The 22,751-nt window shown below is 37.6% G+C and overlaps 1 protein-coding gene and 1 pseudogene across 3 annotated transcripts in view; one reads left to right on the top strand and one right to left on the bottom strand.

Moving 5' to 3' along the window:
- LOC103258832 (PCNA-interacting partner-like) overlaps nucleotides 1-22,751 on the bottom strand; it is a 44,549-nt gene that overhangs the window by 14,198 nt on the left and 7,600 nt on the right. The window lies entirely within an intron of this gene.
- On the top strand, nucleotides 10,767-11,953 carry LOC103258824 (annotated as a pseudogene). Its single transcript, XR_504202.2, has 2 exons — nucleotides 10,767-11,710; nucleotides 11,806-11,953. The product of XR_504202.2 is annotated as a eukaryotic initiation factor 4A-II-like (transcript).

Raw genomic sequence — 22,751 nt, forward strand, 5'->3', positions numbered from 1 at the left:
TCCCCTACTGGGAATATACCCTGAAGAACTCAAATCACTCTATAAAAAAGATACCTGCACACGAATGTTTATCGCAGCATTGTTCACAATAGCAAGAACCTGGAGCCAACCATGCTGTCCATCAAAAGAGGACTGGATTAAAAAAAATGTGGTACATATACACGATGGAATACTATGTAGCCATAAAAAAGAACAAAATCATGAATTTTGCAGCAACCTGGATGGAACTAGAGTCTATAATACTGACTGACCTCTCACAGAAACACAGATCTGAGTATCACATGTTCTCACTCATATAGTGGACCTTGAACATCCAACATAATACTATAAGAAAATGACTGACAGTGGTGGGAAACTATGGGAGGGGGAGGGGAAGGGAAATGTGATTAACGGTAGTAAATATCTGTCTAGGGACAGGGAGACACTCTTATCAACAAGGGTACCTGAACGAAGCATTACTTGTATACCTAAACCCTTAACTGTACCCCACAATATCATAATAAAAAATATTGATTAAAAAAAATTTTTTTTTAATTAGCCAGGTGTGGTGGCACATACCTGTAATCCCAGTTACTCTTTGGAAGGCTGGTACAGGAAGATGGCTTGAGCCCAGGAATTGGAGGTTGCAGTGAACAATGATCATGCCAGTGAGCAATAATCATGCCACTGCACTCCAGCCTGAGTGACAGAGTGAGACCCAAGCCCCCATCAAAAAAGAACAAAGCTGGAAGCATCACATTACCTGACTTCAAATTATATTATAAAACTATAGTAATCAAAATATCTTGGTACTGGCATAAATAGAGATACAAAGACCAAAGGAACAGAATAGAGAGCCCAGAAATCAATCTATGCATCTAGAGTCAACTGATTATCAAAAAAGATGCTAAAGATACATAATGGGGAAAGAACAGTCTCCTCAATGAATAATGTTGGGACAGCTGGATATTCACATGCAGAAGAATGAATTTAGACCCTTATTTCATCCCATATACAAAAATCAACTTAAAATGGATTGACGACTTAGATATAAGACCTGAAACTGTAAAAGTACAAGAAGAAAAATTTCCACGACATTGGTCTGGGCAATGATTTTTTTGGACGTAAACCCAAAAACAAACACATCAAAAGCAAAAACAGACAAAAGGGATTATGTCAAACTAAAAAGCATCTACACTGTCAAAAAAACAATCAATACAATGAGGAGCTAGCCTATGGAATGGGAGAAAATATATATAAATAATATAGCCGGAAAAGGATTACTATCCAAAAGATATAAAGAACACAAACAGCTCAATAGTAAGGAAACAATCCCATTTAAAACATGGGAAAGGAGCTGAGTGCAGTGGGGCAAACCTATAGTGTCAGTTACTTGGGAGGCTGAAGCAGTGTAAGGCAGCAACCCCAAATCTCAGAGGGCTTGTGCATAAGGTTCTTTATCTATTCCAAAGAAGTCACCCAGATGTCCAGCAGGGAAAGATATTGTTTTATTTGAACTTACAAGAGGCACTAGTGATGGGCAGTTGGTGAAGAAAGAATTCACACCTTGGGCCTGTATAGCAAGCAATTTTATAGTCAAGCAGGTTAATTATTGAACTTGCTACACAGTGGCTATAATCACAATGACTGTGGGTGCTGTCCACATGGTTCTCAGCTCTGCTCAATTATCTGCACGCTGTGACTCATTACTGGGAATATGCATATCCTGCAGAGACCAGCCTTAGTCAGAGGCTGCTCCCTGGCGGAAAGGCCAGAAAGAAGACAGAAGGGGAAAGAGTCACTGTCTGGACAGTTACTCACAGGTAGGAAGACAGACTGAGCCCAGGAGTCCAAGTCTAGCCAGAGCAACATAACGAGACTGTCTCTAATAAATAAAATAAAATAAAATGAATTTGTTAAATATTTAATGGGCAAAAGAACTAAATAAACATTTTCCAAAAGAAGATACAAATTGTCTATATATATGAAAAGTGCTCAATATCACTAGTCAGAGAAGTGAAAACTAAAACCAGAATAAGTTATCATTTCACACTTGTTAGAATGGCTATTATCAAAAAAATGAAAGATAAGTATTAAATAAGATGGGAAGAAATGGGAACCCTTGTACACTATTGGTGGAAATGCAAATTACTATAGCTATTACAGACAACAGTATGCAAGTTTCTCAAAAAATTAAAAAATAGAACTACTATTTGATCCAGCAATCCCAATATTATATATATATTATATATATATATATATATATATATATATACACAATACACATACATCTCCAAAGGAAACAAAATAAATATATGGAAGAGAGATCTGCACTTCCATGTTCACTGCAGCATTATTCACAATAGTTAAGATATGCATTCAACATACATGTCCATCAATGGATAAATGGATCAAGAAAATGTGATATATATATATATATATATATATATATATATATATCCACACACAGTGGAATAATATTCAGTCTTAAAAAGAAGAAAATCCTGTCATCTGTAACAACATGGATGAATCTGGAGGACACTATGTTAAGTGAAATAAGCCAGGCACTGAAAGACAAATATCACATGATATCACTTACATGTGGAGCATAAAAAAGTTGAATTTATATAAGTACAGAGTAGAATGGTAGTTACTAGGTGCTGGGATAGGGCATGGGTAGATGTTAGTCAAAGGATACAAAATTTCAATTAGATAGGAGAAATAATTTGGAGAGATATGTTGTACAACATGGTGACTATAGTTAGTAACAGTGTGTTATATCCTTGAAAATTGGTAAGAGAATAGATGCAAAGTGTTCATACCACAAAAATAATATGAATGTGAGGAAATACATGTTAATTAGTCATCTCAAAATACATACATTTTCAAAACATATTGTACATAAATATGTTTTTTTGTCAATTTAAAATATTAAAGTAAAAGTAAAAATTAAATGATTTGCCTAAGGTCACTCAACAAAAAAGACTCACTTGGGTTGTGAATCCAAATAGACTGACTCCAGAGCATTTATTCTTAGCAATTATACAACACTGTTGTACTTTATTAACAATATTTCCTAAACATTTTCCATGTCAATACATGTACATCTACCCATGCTTTTTAATGACTGCACACTATTTCATTGGTGTGCAGTCATTAAAAAGCATGGGTAGATGTACATGTATTGTATACAAATACTACATAGAACAAAGCTCCAGGTGATGTACGTTTAGATTGTTTCCAGTTTACCGTATTATTTAAAATTATTCTATTTTAAAAAGAAGGGAAGAGTGAAATAAGCATTTTTTAAAAATATTTCAATACTATAGTTATCAGGAAAATTAAAATGAAATGCCATTTCTTCTTTTTTCTATTACATTTTACAAAGTCTAATATGGAGAAAGACATCAAAAAATGGTACTCTCTGTCACTATTTACATAACTATAAATTCTAACAGCCACATGCAAGAAGAAGATATATAACATAACTACTTAAATAGGGGGCCTAATGAACCTCATGCTCAGTGCACAGACACCTCATTTCAAGCAGAAGTGTTTGTAACACCAAAAAGCTTCAGTATAAAGATTCATCAGTAAATACAATGTGACAGTAACATAGAGGAACACAGCCAACTGTTCAAATGAATGAGTAAAATTTTTTGTCAGTACCTGAAAAGATCTTGAAAATAATGTAAAATAACATGCAGAAAGAACTTATACCATTCACTATAATTTTAAAACAGACACACCAACAGGACAATATGGCCAACTTGAAATACATAAAAATCTCTTCTAGTACAGAATACCTACAACTACAAGAAAAAATAGAAAAACTTTTTAAAATCGTGACTAAATGATCTATAAGAGAAACTACAAAAGGTCAAAAGCAATACAAAATGCCAGTACAAAGGAGTAAGCTAAAGGTGGGGTTTGTGTTTGCCTAAAAGGCATCTACTACTCCCTGACACTCTAGAACCTGGTTTTTATAAATCCTGAGCACAAGTTTAGAAGACAAAGTAGGGCCTAAGGAAGGTAGAAAGCTGCACACTGTGCCGTATCAAGCCAAAGCCTTCTAAAGGCCATACTCTTCCTTTATCCACTAGAAAAACAATGTGCCCAGCAGGAAGCGATGATGAAAAGACCTGCCAGTGAATTGATTTTTGCAGCCATTTCATTACTGTGCTTACCTCTCTGGGGTATCTTCACTTAGATTTTTCCTAATAATTAATTTCTGCTGAGATGGAAGAGAGCAATTATCTGTCTTGGCAAAAAGTTGGAGCCTTATTCCCTAGAGAGGATAAAATAGAATGTCTGCACCAAACAGTACAATTGTGGGCAAAAGTACTTTACTGAAAACATTCCTACTAGTCACCCAACAAATTGGCAGCTTGACTTTATAGCATTCCTGCAGGAGGAAAGAAGATTATTTTCTGAGTAAACTGTCTACCCAAAATGTATATCATAAAGATTTCAACATCAGATTCCCTAACCAAATGTCCCAGCCAGATCAGGTTAACAAGCCCATCCTTGCGTACCTAATAGTCATTTTAGTGCTCTATTTAAATATAAGTGAATGTCTAAGAATTGTCATAAGGACTGTCTCTAATAGAAGAAATTCCTTCCCAAATAAAACTAACAAAAACAAGGAACTTGGAAGAAACAGATTATGCAAGGAGAAGAAATCTCAACAAAATATGATTAATATTTTTGGAAGAACTTTACTTGCCTTTGGTATGTTTCACTGACTAGATAGGGGAAGTTAGAGGGATTTCTGCAGTCTTATGCAGACCCATGTGCAGTAAAAGGCAGCTGTAGCCATGTTATGGTACCTCAGATAATGTAATGTAGTGTGTTAGGGGAAAGAGAAACTTACTTAAGAAAGAATTACACAGAATAAAACTACTTTTAGAAAAAAGCGTAGCTGGAAGATGGCCAGCGTGAGGCAGTTAGAGTGTTTCTCCTATGAAGTAAACCAAGATAGAGTTTCTTAAGCATCCAGAAAGGAACAGGACCAGCATCACACCCTACGACTCTTAAAAGACGTAATAAAAACCACATAGTGCAAAGAAGAGAAAAACCCATTGACTTGGGCTGAAACAAGTCAGACTTTTGCTTAAACCAAAGCAGACCACTGGCAGCCTCTGGACACAGTGGAGAAGATGAGTGAGGAAAATTCAGGAGTTCTGTGCATCTGCTGTGGATTTGGGGGGCCCTGAGCCTCGCAGGACTCCAGTCCCTCAGGAGAGACTGCCTTACTCATAGTCTTGCGGCACTGAAAGCCACATGGAATGCTGCAGGAAAAGAGAAAGCCCTGAGTGGCTCCAGCCACCATATCCCTGGAACTCAACACCTGGGGACAGAGCAGCAGCTTTCTAGCCAGACTGGGAGGGGACCAGCCCCAAGGGCAAACTCCTCAGAGGCAGACATTTCCTGGCGCAGGAGGGTTGATATGAGAACACCTGAGGCCTTGAGGACTGTTGCACTTTTGCATTTGGAAGGCAAACTGGAAGAGGCTAAGGCAGGGAGCTGGGTGGGACTCACTGCAGAGCAGCCTCTCACTGCCTGTGTAACTCCGCTGTTCTCTCCAGCAAAACAGCGTTACCCCAGTGGCTTGAGACTCCCTCTTAATCCCCCTTTGGATAGCCAAGAGTACACATCTGCAGAGTGTTCCAGCACCTTTCCTCTCGCACTCCTCTCAAAGGCTCAAAACAGAGAACTTGGGTAATCCCTTAAGCCCCACCCTCTGCCTAGGTTGGCTGGGCACTTCCTTGGAGCAACACTAGCAAAGAAGAAATGCCAAAGTCACCACTGCAGCTGGCTTTCTCCCACAAGTGCCACCTCCTGGCCAGAAGTCAACAACATTACCCACGGCATTCTCCAAAGCATGCCTCAGCTTTGGGGAAAGCCCAATCCCAGAACCTAGCACTTTCCAAGACATTCTGGCTAATCAGAATGCCATGAGCCAGTGTAGGTTCCTACACAGGACTGCCACAGCTGGCAACTAAGAAACTTGCCACACCAAGGATACATGCAACCAGAGAAACCCTGCAGTGCCTACGTCAGCCCCCTGGAACCTCAAATAAGAAGAAATCAACTAGCCAAATTAGAAGGAATCAGAAAAACAATTCTAAAAATACACAAAAAAACAGTTCTCCAACACCACCAAAAGACCACACTAACTCTTCAGCAACAAACCCTAAACAAAATGAAATACCTGAAATTCCAGACATAGAATTCAAATGGTAGATTATAAAACTGATCAATGAGAAAACTAAAAACCACCATGAAGAAAAAAAAAAACTATTAAGGACATGAATGAAAAATTCTCCAAGCTGAAATTCTGGAGAAGAAAAAAATCATTTAGGGAAGTACAAAATACAGTAGGACGTTCGTTCTAAAAGCAGAATAGAATAAGCAGAAGAAAGGATCTCAGAGCTTGAGGACAAGGCTTTTGAATTAATCTAATAGATAACAATAAAAGAAAAAATAATCAAAAAGCAGAAGAAAGTCTCCAAGAAATGTGGGATTATATAAAAGATCCACACCTAAGATTCATAAATATACCTGAGAAAGAAGAGAAAGCAACAGGTTTGGAAAACCTATTTGAGGGAATAATTAAGGAAAATTGCATAGCCTTGCCAGAGATTTAAACAACCAGATACAAGAAGCTGAACGAACTGCCAGAAGATTCACTGCAAAAATGTCATTCCCCAAGGCATATAATCATCTGGCTATGCAAAGTTAATGCGAAGAAAAGAATTTTAAGACCAGTGAGACAAAAGGTAAACATACCAGACTAACAGTAAACTTCTCAGAAGAAACCCTAGAAGCCAGAAGGGATCGGGGCCCGACCTTCAGTCTCTTCAAACAGAATAACAGGATTTTGTATCCCACAAAACTAAGTTTCATAAATTATGGAGACATGAAGTCTTTTTCAGACAAGCAAATGCTTAGGGAATTTATCACCATTAGACCAGACCATTAAGATATACTCAAAGAGTTCTAAATACTAAAATAAAAGGTCAGAATATGCCAGTAGAAAAACACCAGAAATCATAAAGTGCACATGATTTATGGAACACAAATACAATAGAAAAATAAACAAAAGCAAGCAGATAACAACCAGTATGATGAATGAAATACTATCTTATATAGCATAATTAATTCTGAACCTAAATGGTCTCGATGCCCCACTAAAAAGATAGAGATTGGCAGAATGCATATTTTAAAAAACAACTTCAATATCTGCTGTCTCCAAGAGACCCACTCCACACACAAAGACTCCTATAGACTCAGGGTAAAGGAGCGGAGAAAAATATTTCATGCAAATGAAAACCAAAAATGAGCAGGAGTAGTCATTCTCATATCAGATAAGAAAGATTTTAAATCAATTACAATGAAAAAAGACAAAGATGGGTATTATGATAAAGGGATTGACTCAATAAAAAAATATAACAATTTTAAATATATGTACTATATATAATATACATAAAACACTAGAGCACTTAACTTTATAAAACAAATTATACTAGACTTAAAATTAGAGATAGATAGCAATACAATAATAGTGGGAGGCTTCAACACTTCATTGACAGCAATAGATAGATCATCAAGGCAGAAAGTCAACAAAGAACAATTGAAGCTGAACTGGACCCTAGAGCAAATGAAACTAACAAACATCTACAGAACATTCCATTCCAAAGCTACAGAATATATATTTTTCTCATCAGTACAGGGAACATTATTCAGGACAGACCATATGCTAGGCCACAAATCAAGTCTCAATACATTAAAAAAAATCAAAATCATATCAGTCACCTTCTCAGACCATAGTGGAATAAAACTAGAAATTAACTCCAAGAACTCACAAAACCAAACAAAAACATGAAAGTTAACCAATCTGCTCCTGAATGATCCCTGGGTCAACAATAAAATCAAGATGGAAACTTTAAAATTCCTCAAAACAAATGACAACAATAAAACAAGTCATCAAAACCGCTGGGACACAGCCAAAGCTGTGTTCAGAGGAAAACTTATAGTGCCTAAGGCCTACACCAATAAGACTGAAAGACTGCATACTGAGAACCTAACATCACACCTCAAGGAACTAAAAAACAGGAGCCAAATGCAAAACTAGGAAAATAAAAGAAATAGCAAAAATTAGAGCAGAACTAAATGAAATTGAAATTTAAAAACACAATACAAAGAATCAATGAAACAAAAAGTTTGTTCTTTGAAAAGGTCAACAAAACTGATAGACTGCTAACTAAATTTCCTCCACAGATGTGAAGGGAACATTTACACACTAGTGGTGGGAGTGTAAATTACTACAACCTCTATGGAATTGGTACAGAAATTGCTCAAAGAACTGAAAGTAGATCTACCATTGGATCTAGCAACCCTACTGCTAAGTATGTACCCAAAGAAACAGAGATCATTATATAAAAAATACACCTGTTCTTGCATGTTCATCATAAGACAATTCACAATTGTAATGATGTGGAATCAAAATAAATGCCCATCAACTGATCAGAGGGTAATGGAAATGCAGTATATATGCAATAGAATACTATTCACCTATCAAAAAGAATGAAATAACATATTTGCAACAATTTACATCCTAAGAGAACACAGAAAAACAAAATCAAGCACTGCGTGTTCTCACTTATAAGAGGGAACTAAATGCTCTTCAAAGACATAGAGAATGATATAATGGACAATGGAAACTCAGAAGGTAGAGGAAGGAAGCCGTGGAGAGACGAAAAATTACCTATTGAGTACAATGTGCACAGGTGGGGGTGGTAAGCATGTAAGGCCTACATCAAAAACGATTTGTATTCCCTAAAGCTATTGAAATAATATGTCATATACATATGTGTGTGTGTGTGTGTATGATGAAAAATACTACATCTTGAAGCAAAAACAAGATGACATTTTGAAAGGAGAAAACAAAAAAGAACTCTTGGAAATAAAATGATGGCAGAAATCACAACAACTATTAAATTCAAAAACTATTAAACTTGAGTATCATATTGAATAAGGGTTGAAAGAAAAGCAAAATAAGGTGAGTGGATAAACTGGCACATCCATACAATGGAATATCATTCGGCACTTAAAAAGAAATTATCAAGTCATGAAAAAACATGGAGGAACCTTAAATTACTAAGTGAAAGGAGCAAATCTGAAAAGGTAACATATTGTATAAATCCACTATATGACATTCTGGAAAAGGCAAAACTATGGAGACAGTAAAAACATCAGGGGTTCCCAGAGGATGAAGGGAAGGAGAAATTAACAGGTGGAGAACAGAGAATATTTAGGGAAGTGATATTATAGGAAAACATAATGGTCAAATATATGTTATTAGGCATTTGTCAAAATTCACAGAACATACAACATCAAAAGTGAATCCCAATGTAAACTATACACTTTGGGTGACAATGATGTATCCACGTTAAGTTCATCAACTGTAGCAAATATTAATAGAAAAGGGTCTATATGTACAGGGGCAAGATGTATATAGGAACTCTGTACTTTCTGCTCAATTTTGCTGTGAACGTAAAACTGATTTGAAAAATAAAGTCTATAAGTTAAGCAGAAAGTGAGGTTAGAAAATAAAACAAGCTGGGCTTGGTGGCTCAGCCTGTAATCCAGCGCTCTGGGAGGCTGAGGTGAGTGGATTGCCTGAGCCCACGGGTTCAAGACCCGCCTGGGCAACTTGGTGAGACCTCATCTCTACAATAAATCAAAAAATCAGCCGGGAGTGGTAGCACATGCCTGTAATTCCGGCTACTCGGAAGGCTGAGGCGGAAGGATCACCGGAGCCCAGCAGGGCGAGGCTGCTGTGGCCGGGAGCGGCCACTGCACTCCAGTCTGGGCGACAGAGTGAGACTCCAATTCAAATAAATAAACAAATAAATAAATAAATAAAAATAAAACAAAGAGACAAAAAAAGGGGGTGAGAGAGTTTTGTAGAAAGGGAAGTTTAACATTAAATTAGTAGGAATTCCAAAAAGAGAAAACTTGTTAAAATACATACATTTTTAAATCAAGAAGAATTCCAATAATAAAAGAATATGTGCTTCCAGACTGAAAAACCCCACTCAACAAAATTGAAGACAAATATCTACAAGCTTTTGCTTTAAAAAAAAATATTAAGAGGAAATTTATATAACTGAGGAATACTTTGGAGAGAATCAGTAATAGAAATCTAAGCAAACAACAATTGTCTCTAGGGGAAAAAAACAGTTGAGAAAAGAAATGCTGTCAACAGCACTTAAGTGGTCATATAACATATATGGTAAAAGGGGATCTAAACAAAATTACAACATAATTATATTAAGATGAAAGAAGAGGGTGGACAAAAAGTATGCACATTATGTGGGTACAAGACGAAAGAAGGGCAGAAATTTTCATTCACTACTATATCCAGTGTACAGAATCATACATATGTTATGAACTAGTGATAGAATAAACATTAAATGAATGAATGAATGAATCACTTGAAGAAAATATCAAAAGAATCAGTGAAGAATTGAGAGTAGTTGCTTCTGAGGAGCAAGAAACGGGGAGACTGAGAGTGAAGGTGGAGTGCGGGGAACTGCTGATTTATATACCAACCCTTATAGAAATGGACTCTTTATACCAAGTGCATGTTTAACTTTGATAAATATTTTAACTTATTTTTTAAAGAGAGAAAAGTAATCAGTGCTATTTAAGTTCAAATACTCAAATACCACTTTCAAAATTCCTGCTTTTCAGTTGGACGCTGAGTGGTTCTTCAGATCATGTCTGGTGGCTCCATGGATTATAACAGAGAATATGGCGGTCCAAAGGAAATAGACCCCAATGGTGTCATCGAGAGCTACTGGAATGAGATTGTTGGTAACTTTGATGATATGAATTTAAAGAGTCTCTTCTTTGGGGCATCTATGCCTCAAAGGTTTTGAGAAACCTTCAGCTATTCAGCAGAGAGCTATTATTCCTTGTATTAAAGATCCAAAAGGTAATTCTAGCACTTGGAAAGTATATGGGAACAACTTGTCATGCCTGCACTGGTGGAACAAATGTTCAAAATGAAATGCAAAAATTACAGGCTGAAGCACCACATATTGTTGTTGGTACACCAGGGAGAGTGCTTGACATGTTAAATAGAAGATATCTTTCTTCAAAATGGGTCAAAATGTTTGTTTTGGATGAAGCAGATGAAATGTTGAGCCAAGGGTTTAAGGACCAAATCTATGAGATTTTCCAAAAATTGAATACAAGTATTCAGGTTGTGTTGCTTTCTGCCACAATGCCAACTGAAGTGTTAGAAGTGACCAAAAAATTTATGAGAGATCCAGTTTGAATTCTGGTGAAAAAGGAAGAATTGACCCTTGAAGGAATCAGTTTTACACTAATGTTGAAAGAGAGGAATAGAAGTTGGATACACTTTATAACTTGTACAAGACACTGACCATTATGCCGGCTGTTATTTTCCTCAATATAAGGTGCAAGGTGGACTGGCTCATTGAGAAAATGAATGTCAGGGACTTTACAGTTTCTGCTTTGCGTGGCGACATGGACCAGAAGGAAAGAGATGTTATCATGAGAGAATTCTGATCAGGATCAAGCAGTGTTCTGATCACTCTGACTTGTTGGATTGTGAGTTTGATGTGCAACAAGTGTCTTTGGTTATAAACTACGGTCTACCTACCAATCGTGAAAACTATATTCACAGGAGTCAATAGTGGCAGTTGATGGCGAGATGGCACTCAGAAACAGCCTTGATGTAATTTAGGATGTGGAATCACAAGCAAAACAGCACACTATTTGAATAAAGAGTGAAATTGGTAGAGGAAGTCGATTTGGGAGGAAAGTTGTGGCTATAAACTTTGTTACTAAAGAAGACAAGATGATTCTCCATGACATTGAGACTTTCTACAGTAATACAGTGGAGGAAATGCCCATGAATGTGGCTGGCCTTATTTAATTCCTAGGATGACACAGTTGTGAATGCAGTGCTCACTGTTGCTAAATAGGCGATCACAGTGCATTGTGCTTCTTTCTTTGGGAATATTTGAATCTTGTCTCATTGCTCATAACAGATCAGAAATACAGATTTCAATAGCAAAGCAACATTAGTCATGAGCTCTTGTGAGGAAAGTCACTGGCTTTATCCTCTTTAGAGTTAGACTGTTGGGGTAGGTGTAAAAGATGGGGTCCGTAAAATCTTTTTTCCTTAGAAACTTATTTCCTAGTTATGTAGAAATGGTTGTATTAGATGTTCTCTAACACTTAATAATATACTTGTGAACTAAAAGACATAAGTGCTGTATAAAATCAGCTGATTATGTTAAAAAAAATTCCTACAAATATCTACCTAAACATAATCCTCTAAATAAACCTGTTTTTTCCACAGACACTAGCTCAAAATAATTTTTTAATAAAATACTTCTTATTTAATTTAAACTTTGTTAAATTAGCAATGTAGAGACAACACTGTTTCCATTAATTTCTCACCACAAACTTGTAAACTTTCATTCACATTATGAATTTAAAATAGACTTCTGTTCCATGCTCATAGATTGGAAGAATCAACATTGTTTAGATGTCCATCCTACCCAAGGCAGTCTACACATTTAATGCAATACCCATTAAATTACCAGCAGCATTCTTCTCAGACCTGGAAACAACAATACAGAAAATCATATGGAAACATAAATGACCACAAATTGCCAAAACAATCTTCAGCAAAAAAAACAAAGCAGGATGTATAACACTTCCAGACTTTATATTAGAATGCTACAATAGTAAAAAACAGCCTGGTACTGGTACAAGAACCAATGGAACTGGTTAGATCAATGGAACAGGAGAGAGATTCCAGAAGCAAATCCTCAATTTCTTAACCAACTCATCTTCAACAAAGCCTCCACCACCGACTGGGGAGAGGAGAACCTATTCAGTAAATGGTGCTGGGAAAACTGACTGACCACATGCAGAAAATTAAAACAAGATCCCTACCTAACACCATACACAAAGATCAACTCTAAATGGATCAAAGACCTACATGTAAAACCTCAAACTATAAGAACCTTAGAAAATGAAGGAGATACCCTTAAGGAAATTGTAACTAGCAACCAATTCCTGATGAAAACCCCAAGTGCCCATGCCATGAGATAAGATACACAACTGGGACCTCATCAAACTGACAAGCTTCTGCAAAGCCAAAGAAACTATCAAGAGAGCAGGGAGGCAGCCCATAGACTGGGAAAAAAATATCTGCCAACTGTACGTCTGACAAAGGGCTAACAGCTAGGATCTATAAGGAACTCAACTTGCTGAAAAGAAAAAAAACAAACAGCCCCATTACAAAGTGGGCAAAAGATATGAATAGATAGTTCTCAAAAGAAGACATACGAGCAGCCAACAGATACATGAAAAAATGCTTGGTCTCACTAGTCATCAAAGAAATGAAAATTAAAAATACATTGAGATACCACCTAACTCCAGTCAGGATGGCCATCATCAATAACTCAAAAAACAACAGATGCTGGAGAGGATGCGGCGAAAAGGGAACACTTCTACACTGTTGATGGAAGTGTAAACTAGTACAGCCTCTGTAGAAAACAATGTGGTGATTCCTAAAAATCTAAAAATCAACCTCTCATATAACTCCACGATCCCCCTGCTGGGAATATACCTAGAAGAACTCAAATCACTTGATAAAAAAGATACCTGCAAACATATGTTTATTGCAACACTGTTCACAGTAGCAAGAACATGAAACCATGCTGCCCATCAAAAGAGAACTGGATTTTAAAAATGTGGTACATATACATGATGGAATACTATGCAGCCATAAAGAACAAAATCATAAACTTCACAACAACCTGAATGGACTTAGAATCTATAATACTCAGTGATCTTTCACAGAAACAAAGAACTGAGTATCACATGTTCTCACTCATAAGTGGACCTTGAACAATTATCATAATACTATAAGAAAAGGATTGATAGTAGTGGGAAACGGCCAGGAGGGGGGTGGGGAAGAAGAATGGCAGTAGTGGGAATCTGCCTGGGGAAGGGGGGGCACACCTCATTAACAAGGGTACCTGCATAATGAACATTTGTATACCTAACCCTGAATTGTACCTCACATCTTTAAAATAAAATAAAAAATACAATAAAATAGACTTCTGTAGAATTTTCTGGAACTATAATCATCACTTATGTTATTGTTTTCTCAGTAGATTAGATTCAAATTTCAATTACCATATAAAAATTAGCTTTTTTATTTTAAAGATGTGAGGTACAATTCAGGATCAGGTACATAAGTGGTCATCATACGGGTAAAGTTTGGGCCTGCCATTAATCCTCACTTTGTCTGGTTTGGGATCAGGTACTCTTATTGATGTCATGTGCCACACCCCTTCCCTTGGCAGTGTCCCACTACAGTCAATCTGTCTTGTAGAACTATGATAAATATTTAGGATCCACTTCTGAGAACACATGGTACTCAGTTCCTTGTTTCTGATAGATAACTGAGTATGATAGACTCAAAATACATCCAAATTGCTGCAAAGTCTATAATTTTGTCCTTCTTTAAGGCTGCATAATAGTCTATCATGTATATAAACCACATTTTTTAATCCAGTCCAGTTTTGAAGGGCAGCACTGTTGGCTCCATGTTTTGGCCATTGTGAATATTACTGCAATAAACATGCATGCACAGGTATCTTTTTTGTAAAATGATTTGAGTTCCTCCAGGTATTTTCCCAGAAGGAGGATTGCTGGGTCAAATGGAAGGTCAATTCTCAGATTTTAGAAATCACCCACTGTTTTCCACAGAGGTTGCAATAATTTACACTCCCATCAACAGTGTAGAAGCATTCCTTTTTCTCTGTATACTCACCAGCATCTGCTTTTTGAGGTATTAATGATGGCTATACAGGGAGTTAGGAGGTATCTCAGTGTTGTTTCGATTTGCATTTCTTAAATGATTAGTGAGGCAGAGCATTTTTTTCTACCTGTTGGCTGTTCGTATGTCTTTTCAGAAGTGTCTATTCATATCTTTTACCCACTTTTTTAATAAGACTGTATTTTTTTTTTCCTTTCAGCACATTCTTTGTCAGATATACAATTGGAAAGTATTTTTGTCCATTCTGTGAGCTGTGTCCCCACTCCCTTGATTTTTTTTTTGATTTTTGCTTTGTTTGGTTTGGGGGTTTTTGTTTTGTTTTGTTTTGCTTTTCATAAGCTATTCAGTTTGATAAGGTCCCACTTGTCTATCTTATCTCTTATGGCATGAGTTTCTGGGGTTTTGGTCAGGAATTGGTTGTCTGAATCAATTAGTTGTCAGAAATTCCAATTTCTGAAGGGCGACTCCTGCATTTTCTAAGATTCTTATAGTTTGAGGTTTTACATTTAGGTCTTCGATCTATTTAGAGTTGGTTTTTGTGTACGGTGATAGGTAGGGGTTCTGTTTCATTCTAATGCATGTCATCAGTCAATTTTTGCAGAACCATTTACTGAATAGATTCTCCTCTCCACAGTGGTTGTTGGTGGAAGCTTTAAAGTTAAGCTGGTTAAGAAATTGAGGTTTTGTTTCCAGAATCTCCATCCTCTTCCCCTGGTCTATATTCCTATTCTTATACCAATATCAGGCTGTTTTGATTATTGTAGCCTTATAATAAAAAAGTTTAAAGTCTGGAAGTGTGATACCATCTGTTTTGCTTCTTTTGTTGAGGGTTGTTTTGGCTATTTGTGGTCTTTTATGCTTCCATATGCACTTCTGTATTGTCATTTCCAGGTCTGAGAACAATGATGTTAGTAATTTTCGTGAGTATTGCATTGAATCTGTAGATTGCCTTGGGTAGGATAGACATCTTAACAATGTTGATTCTTCCAATCCATGAGCACGAATTATTTTTCCATTTGCTTGTGTCTGATTTATTTGAGCAATGTTTTGTAGTTTTCATTGCAAAGGTATTTCAATTCTCTGGTTAGGAAGATGCCAAGGTATTTCACTTTTTGTGTGTGATTCTTGTGAATGGGATTGTGCTTTTTATTTTGTTCTCTATCTGCTGTTGGTGTATAAAAAAGTGACTCTCTTTTACACATTGATTTTGTACCCTGAGACTTTACCAAAGTCCTTTACTAGGGCAAAGAAGTTTTTGACAAATTATCTTAGGTTTATAAGGTATAGGATCATATTGTTGGCAAAGAAGGCTAACTTCCTATTTTGATACCCCTGATTTCCTTCTCTTGTCTGATTGCTCTAGCTAGGACTTCCAACACTCTGAAAACAGGAGGGGTGAGAGTGGGCACTCTTGATTTGTTCCGATTTCCTTTCATTTAGCAATATGTTAGCTATGAGTTTACTGTAAATGGCTCTTACTATTTGGAGGTATGTTCCATCTATGCCAATGTATTCAAGGGTTTTTACCAAGAAGGGATGGATTTTGTCAAAAGCTTTTTTCTGAGTCTAACAATTTAATCATTTGCTTCTTGTTTTTACATCTGAATTACATTTATGGTCTTGCAGATGTTGAACCAGACATGCATCCCCAGAAAGGCAACATGGTGATGATGGATGGTTATTCAGATGTGCTGTTGGGTCTGATTTGCTAGAATCTTGTTGAGAATTTTTGTATCAATGTTTCTCAGGGACTGTAGTTCTCTTTCTTTGTTGGGTCTTTACCAGGTTTGGGTATCAGTGTGATGTTAGCTTCATAAAATGGTTTGGGGAGAGTTCCATCTTGATTGCCTGGAATACTTTCAATAAGATTGGTATCAGTTTCTTCTTGTATGTTTTACAGAATTAAGCTGGAAAGTCTTCTGGTCCAGGGCTTTTTTTTTTTTTTTGGTAGGTAGTATTTTCATGATGGAGTTAATTTCCTGGATTGTTACTGTGCTATCTAGGGTCTCAGTTTCTTCCTGTTACACACTTGGGAGATTGTGTGAAGTAAGAAATTCATCCGTTTCATTGAAGTTTTCAAGACTTTTTCATACGGATATGTATAATAATTTCTGATAATCTTTTGTATTTATTCAGAGTCAATTGTGACTTGATCTTTGGTGTTTCTGACTGTGTTTATTTGGACTTTTTCTTCTGGCTAGGAGTCTATCAATCTTCTTTATCCTTTCAAACAACCAACTTTTTGTTTTGTTGATTTTTTTCCTATGACATTTTTGTCTTCTCTGTCCTATATTTGGGCTTTTCCTTTGGCAATCTGGATTCCTCTGCTGAATTTAGGGTTTAGGTGGTCTTACCTTTTCAGCTCTCTTGGGTGATTTGTTAGGCTGTTAACTCGTGATCTTTCTACTTTCTTGATGTGTGTGCATAGAGCTATAAATTCCCCATCTTATCACTTCTTTCATGGCATCCAAGAGGTGTTGGTAAGAAATGTCTTTGTTTTTTTGTTTCCAATAATAGTTTAATTATGGTTTTTATTTCTGTGTTGACCCAGGAGTTCTTCAGCAATATGCTGTTTAGTGTCCATGTCTTTGTGTGTTTTGGGGTGATCTTGTTGGTGACAATATTTATTTTCATTCCCCTGTGGTCTGAGAAGGGGCATGGCAGTATTTCAATCATATGAAATTTGTTTATGCTAGATTTATGGTCGAGGATGTGGTTAATCTTGGAGTATGTTTCATGTGGTGATGATTAGAATATGTATTCCATGGCTGTTGGGTGGAGTGTTCTGCAGGTATATAAGTCCATTTGGTCAAGCATCAAGTTGAGGTTCCAGATCTCCTCACTGACTTTTTTCTCCATGATCATCTACCTAGGGTTGTTAGTAGGGTATTTAAATCCCCAGTTATGATAATGTTAGAGTCAATACCTTTTTAAAGTTTATAGTAGTTAATTTATATAACCTAATGCTCCTGTGTTGGGTACATACATTTCTTGTTATTGGATTGAACTTTTTATCATTATGTAGTATTCTTCTACATCTTTTTAAATTTTTGATAGTTTGAAGGTTGTTTTGTCTGATACTAAAATTGCAGCCTGGCTCGGTGGCTCAGCCTGTAATCCCGCGCCTTTGGGAGGCTGAGGTGAGTGGATTGCCTGAGCCCGCGGGTTCGAGACCTGCCTGGGCAGCGAGACCTCATCTCTACAATAAATCAAAAAATCAGCTGGGCGTGGTAGCACATGCCTGTAATTCCAGCTACTTGGAAGGCTGAGGCGGAAGGATCGCCGGAGCCCAGCAGAGCGAGGCTGCGGTGGCCGGAAGCAGCCACTGCACTCCAGTCTGGGCGACAGAGTGAGACTCCGACTCAAAAAAAAAAAAAATTGCAACTATTGCCTTTTCTGTTTGCCTGAAAGTTTATGTTCCATCCTCTAACTTTAAGTCTCTGGATGTCCTTCATAGTAAGATGTGTTTCCTGGAGGCAGCATATTTTTTGGTTGGGCACTACTATCCAGTTTGCCATCCCATGTCTACTCACTGGTACATTTCAGGTGCATTTAGTCCACTGATGTTCAGGCTTATTGAAATGTGTAATTTTATCCCTGTCATGAGGTTGTTTTGTTTTCTTTTTAACATTTGCATTGATAAAGGTGTTTATAATTTTTCAGATGCATTGTATGCCCTGTTGGCTCTGTGTTTTCTTGTGCTTTTGCGAAGTGCATTTTTTTTCCCTGTGCTTAATACCTTCTTGAGAATCTGATGTAGAACTCATCTGGAAGCACCATAATCTCTTGGAAATTAAATGTCTAGGAATGATTTTAATTCTCCATCGCTGATGAAGCTGAGCTTGGCTGGGTAGGAAACTCTTGATTGAAATGGCTTATCTTTTGAGAATTTTGAAAATTGAACTCCAGTCCCTTCTAGTTTGTACTGTTTCTGCCAATAAGTCTGACATTTCTCTCTCACTGCCTTTAGAATTTTTTATTTTATACCAACTTTGTGTAGGCAAATTACTATGTATTTAGGAGTTGATCTTCTCATTTGATATCTTGCAGGGGTTCTCTGAATCTCTTGTGTTTGGATAGTCGCATCTCTGGTGAGATGGGGAACATTTTCTTTGATAACCTCCTGGAATACTTATTCCAAGATGTTCTCCACTTCCCTTTCTGCTTCTGGGATACCAATCAGGTATAAGTTCAGCCTCTTGATATAATCACACATCTCTTAGAGGCTTTGTTCATTCTTTCTGAGTTTCTTTCTATGTTTTTAACAGATAGTGTTAATTCCATGTTGTGGTTTGCAAGCTCTGAGATTCATTTTTCTGCTTGATTAATTGTTTTCCATGCTTGTTATCTTGTCTTTTATCTCCTGGATGAAGTTTGTTGCATCGTGTCTTTCTTGAGTCTTAGTCACTCTTTCTATCCATTCCCTAATCTCTATTGTATCCTGGGGACATCTGTTGGTGGATTGCATTATTTGTGCTCTGAGGTCTAATTTTTCATGTACTCTCTCTTTGGTACACTGGGAATTATTTGTTTTCTTCTGTTGATTTCCCCTCATCTGTGACAGATCTCATTCTTTTCTCTTTAATTCCATTATTCAGTGGTAGTGTGAGGGGCTTTCACTCTGATGTTTCCTCAGCCCTCTATTCTTCTCTGGTCAGCGCCTCCAAATTTGTCCTATTTTCAAACTGTGCTGGGAGTAGGAAGCTTTGCTGTTTCCTGTAGTTGTGAGAGTCAAATAAGGTGAAAGGTGGGGAGCTAGGATTCAGAAACTACTTGTAAGTCACAATGTTCACCGACTGGGGGGGCATGGGTCCTCTGAGATCCATTCCATATCATCACCTTATAGGATGATGTAATGGGTACGTGTGTGTACTCCAAGTCCACAATAAAGTAATAGCAATGAGGAGAACAGAGAAAAGTAGAATGAAATATAATAGACAAAATTAATAAAGGATTTTTTAAAAACACAGAAAAACAAAAGCAAATACAAGAGCAAAAGACAAAAAAAGAGGGAAAACTGAACACACTCATCAAAAAATGAAAGAAGGAAAAAAGGGAGGGAGAATGCAAATCAAACCATAACACATACACATACACACACACACACACACACACACACTACACCAAACAAAGTACAAAAAAGATAAACATTCAAACACTCAAATACACAGAAACAGAAAACAAAACATGAAAGAAGAAAAAAAGAGGTAGACTGCAAATCGAACACACACACACACACACACACACACACACACACACACACACACACACTCAACAAAATAATGAAAAACAGCCAGTCTCAGTGGCTCAGCCTGTAATTCCGCTGAGGAATTGGGAGGCTGAGGTGAGTGGATTGCCCAAGCCCATGGGTTTGAGACCTACCTGGGCAGCGAGACCTCATCTCTACAATAAATCAAAAAATTAGCTGGGCGTGGTAGCGCATGCCTGTAATTCCGGCTACTTGGAAGGTTGAGGCGGAAGTATCACCAGAGCCCAGCAGGTCGAGGCTGCAGTGGCTGGAAGCAGCTACTGCACTCCAGTCTGGGTGACAGAGTGAGACTCCAACTCAAAAAAGAAAAACAAACACACACACATACCCACACAGAGAGAAAACAAAAAATGAAGAAAAAAACTTTTTTTAAATCTCTGGGCACTAAGTGCCCTCTTTTGGAAGGTTCTGTAATTATTCCTCTCAGCTTCTCACAGGTTATGCCCAACTACTGTCTCCAGCCAGCTGCGGGACCCTTCACAATCTCCCCAGCTCATGGGTGGAAGAAGAGGTTGTGAGGTAGGTGGAGTCAGTCCTCCCCTCCTGCTTTCATATGGCCGGAGGAATCCCCTCCAATGGGGAGCTACAAGATTGTCTCCTACCCAGGAGGCTGGTGGCAGGCAACCCAGCCAGGCTAATCCTAGAGTTGAGTCCTTCTATTGGGGCTGCCATCCAGGCCTCACCTGGATTCTTCCCTCTCAGCAGTGTTCCAGTCATGTGGGTCTGACATTCAGGGGATTGCTGGGCAGGAAAGAATTGGTTCAGCCCAGGACTCACCGCTGATCTCCTGGGAGTCTTCGTTATCCTTTTCTGATCACATCTGTTATACTGAGGCTTGGTCTGGATAGGGGGTGGGGTGTCTGACACTCCGCACTCATCCTGTCCCTCCAAAGTTTGTGCTTTCGGGATAGTCCCTCTAAGTCACAATCAACACTAGAGGAGTTAACCCTCCGGCCACAGGGAGCAGGTCTGCTGCTCCATGGTGAACACATCAGAGCACTTCCCTGCCCAGTATTCAAGATGGTGGCAGGGTTCCTGTTTCATCTTCTCCAGTGGGACTCTGTCTCTGGCTCCCTCGCTGTGCTCTCTCTGTGGCATTGGCCTGGCATTGCAGTGGTGGAGCAGAGCCTGGTGCCAGCAGTCACTCCCAATAGCTCCTTCCCAGGAAGAACTTTGTTGATTTTAGAAAATGGTGTTCAAATTATCATAATACTATACTAAATGGATTGGCAGTAGTGTGAAACTGCCAGGGGAGGAGAGGTGGGATTGGTAGTTGAGGGAAACTGCTAGGGGAAGGAAGGGCACACCTCATCAACAAGGGTACCTGCATAATCAACGTTTGTATATGTAACCCTGAATTGTACCCCACATCTTTATAATAAAAAAAAAGAAAATGAAAAAATAAATAAATAAAATGGTGTTCAGCTTCTGCACCTAGGGTTCCTAGCACTATGGTCTAAGAAGATCATTTGTAGCATCAGCAGCTTCACAGAAGAGCCCTGGCCACTTGCTCCCAAGTCCTCACTCAGTCAACCACTCACATACCCACTTACACACAGACACGTACGCAAATTTGTCAACACACTCACTCACACAGGGACTTGCATAGTCTGACTGGTTCTGCTGCCATCTTCCAGATATTCCTAAAAATTAACTTTTGTAATACAAATCATTTACATTTGAAACTAGTTAGGACCAGTTCATAACTCTGAATTTTAAAAGTCTATCTCCTTTGAGCAATCTTTTAATAGATTTGCTTTCTTTCTTTCTTTAGTATAGAAACAAGTGCTATGATTTTTTTAGATAATTCAGGATTTTCCCTAAATTCTCATGTGCAATCACATACAACTTTTCATCTATATTCTTACTGCTGATTTGGGAAATTGATATTAGGCAGAATAATGGAGGAAAAAAGATAAAGATATAATCCCTGCTATAAAAGATTGTCAGATACTACTGTTTGTTTCTAAGTAATAATGCAGTATCCTGGAGAACATAAATATTTCTACTTGAATTCTACATTGTTTCAAAGTAAATCTCCCTGCCCTGACCCCTTCTCCATGCAACCTAATAAAACAGGTTCCCTTTCCATATATATATATGTATACATATATTTAGTAGCTAAGTAGCAATGACAAAACTATTCTCCAGGCATTTCAAATCATCTAGAACATTGCTTTAATTCTGACATTTTTTTTATTCACCATGTTTCATCAGACAACCAGTATCACCAACTTTTCCTTGGAGCACTTCTCAAATCTGTTCCTTCCTTTCTGTTCTGACTGCTATCACAGTAATCCAGACCATTATTATCTCATGCCTGGATTTACAAGAGCCTCCTAATTGGTCTCCTGATCTCCAGAGTCTTGTCCTTGGATTTATATAACTATATATTTGTATTCTTAAAATATTACTTTATCATGCCATTCTCTAGTCAATACCTTCTATGGTTCTTGTGTTTTTGGTATTACTCATAGCATTAAAGTCTAAAAGTCATCCCTCAGAGAGATGCTCATCTCTGATGAATTTGCTTTCAACATTCCTAAATGTTCCTTACTGGATGAACAAGGGCCCTGAGCTACACTGGTGTGTTCATCTTTG

Source organism: Carlito syrichta, unplaced genomic scaffold (genome assembly GCF_000164805.1).
Source record: "Carlito syrichta isolate Samal-C Ts95f unplaced genomic scaffold, Tarsius_syrichta-2.0.1 Scaffold302384, whole genome shotgun sequence".
Lineage (NCBI taxonomy): Eukaryota > Metazoa > Chordata > Mammalia > Primates > Tarsiidae > Carlito > Carlito syrichta.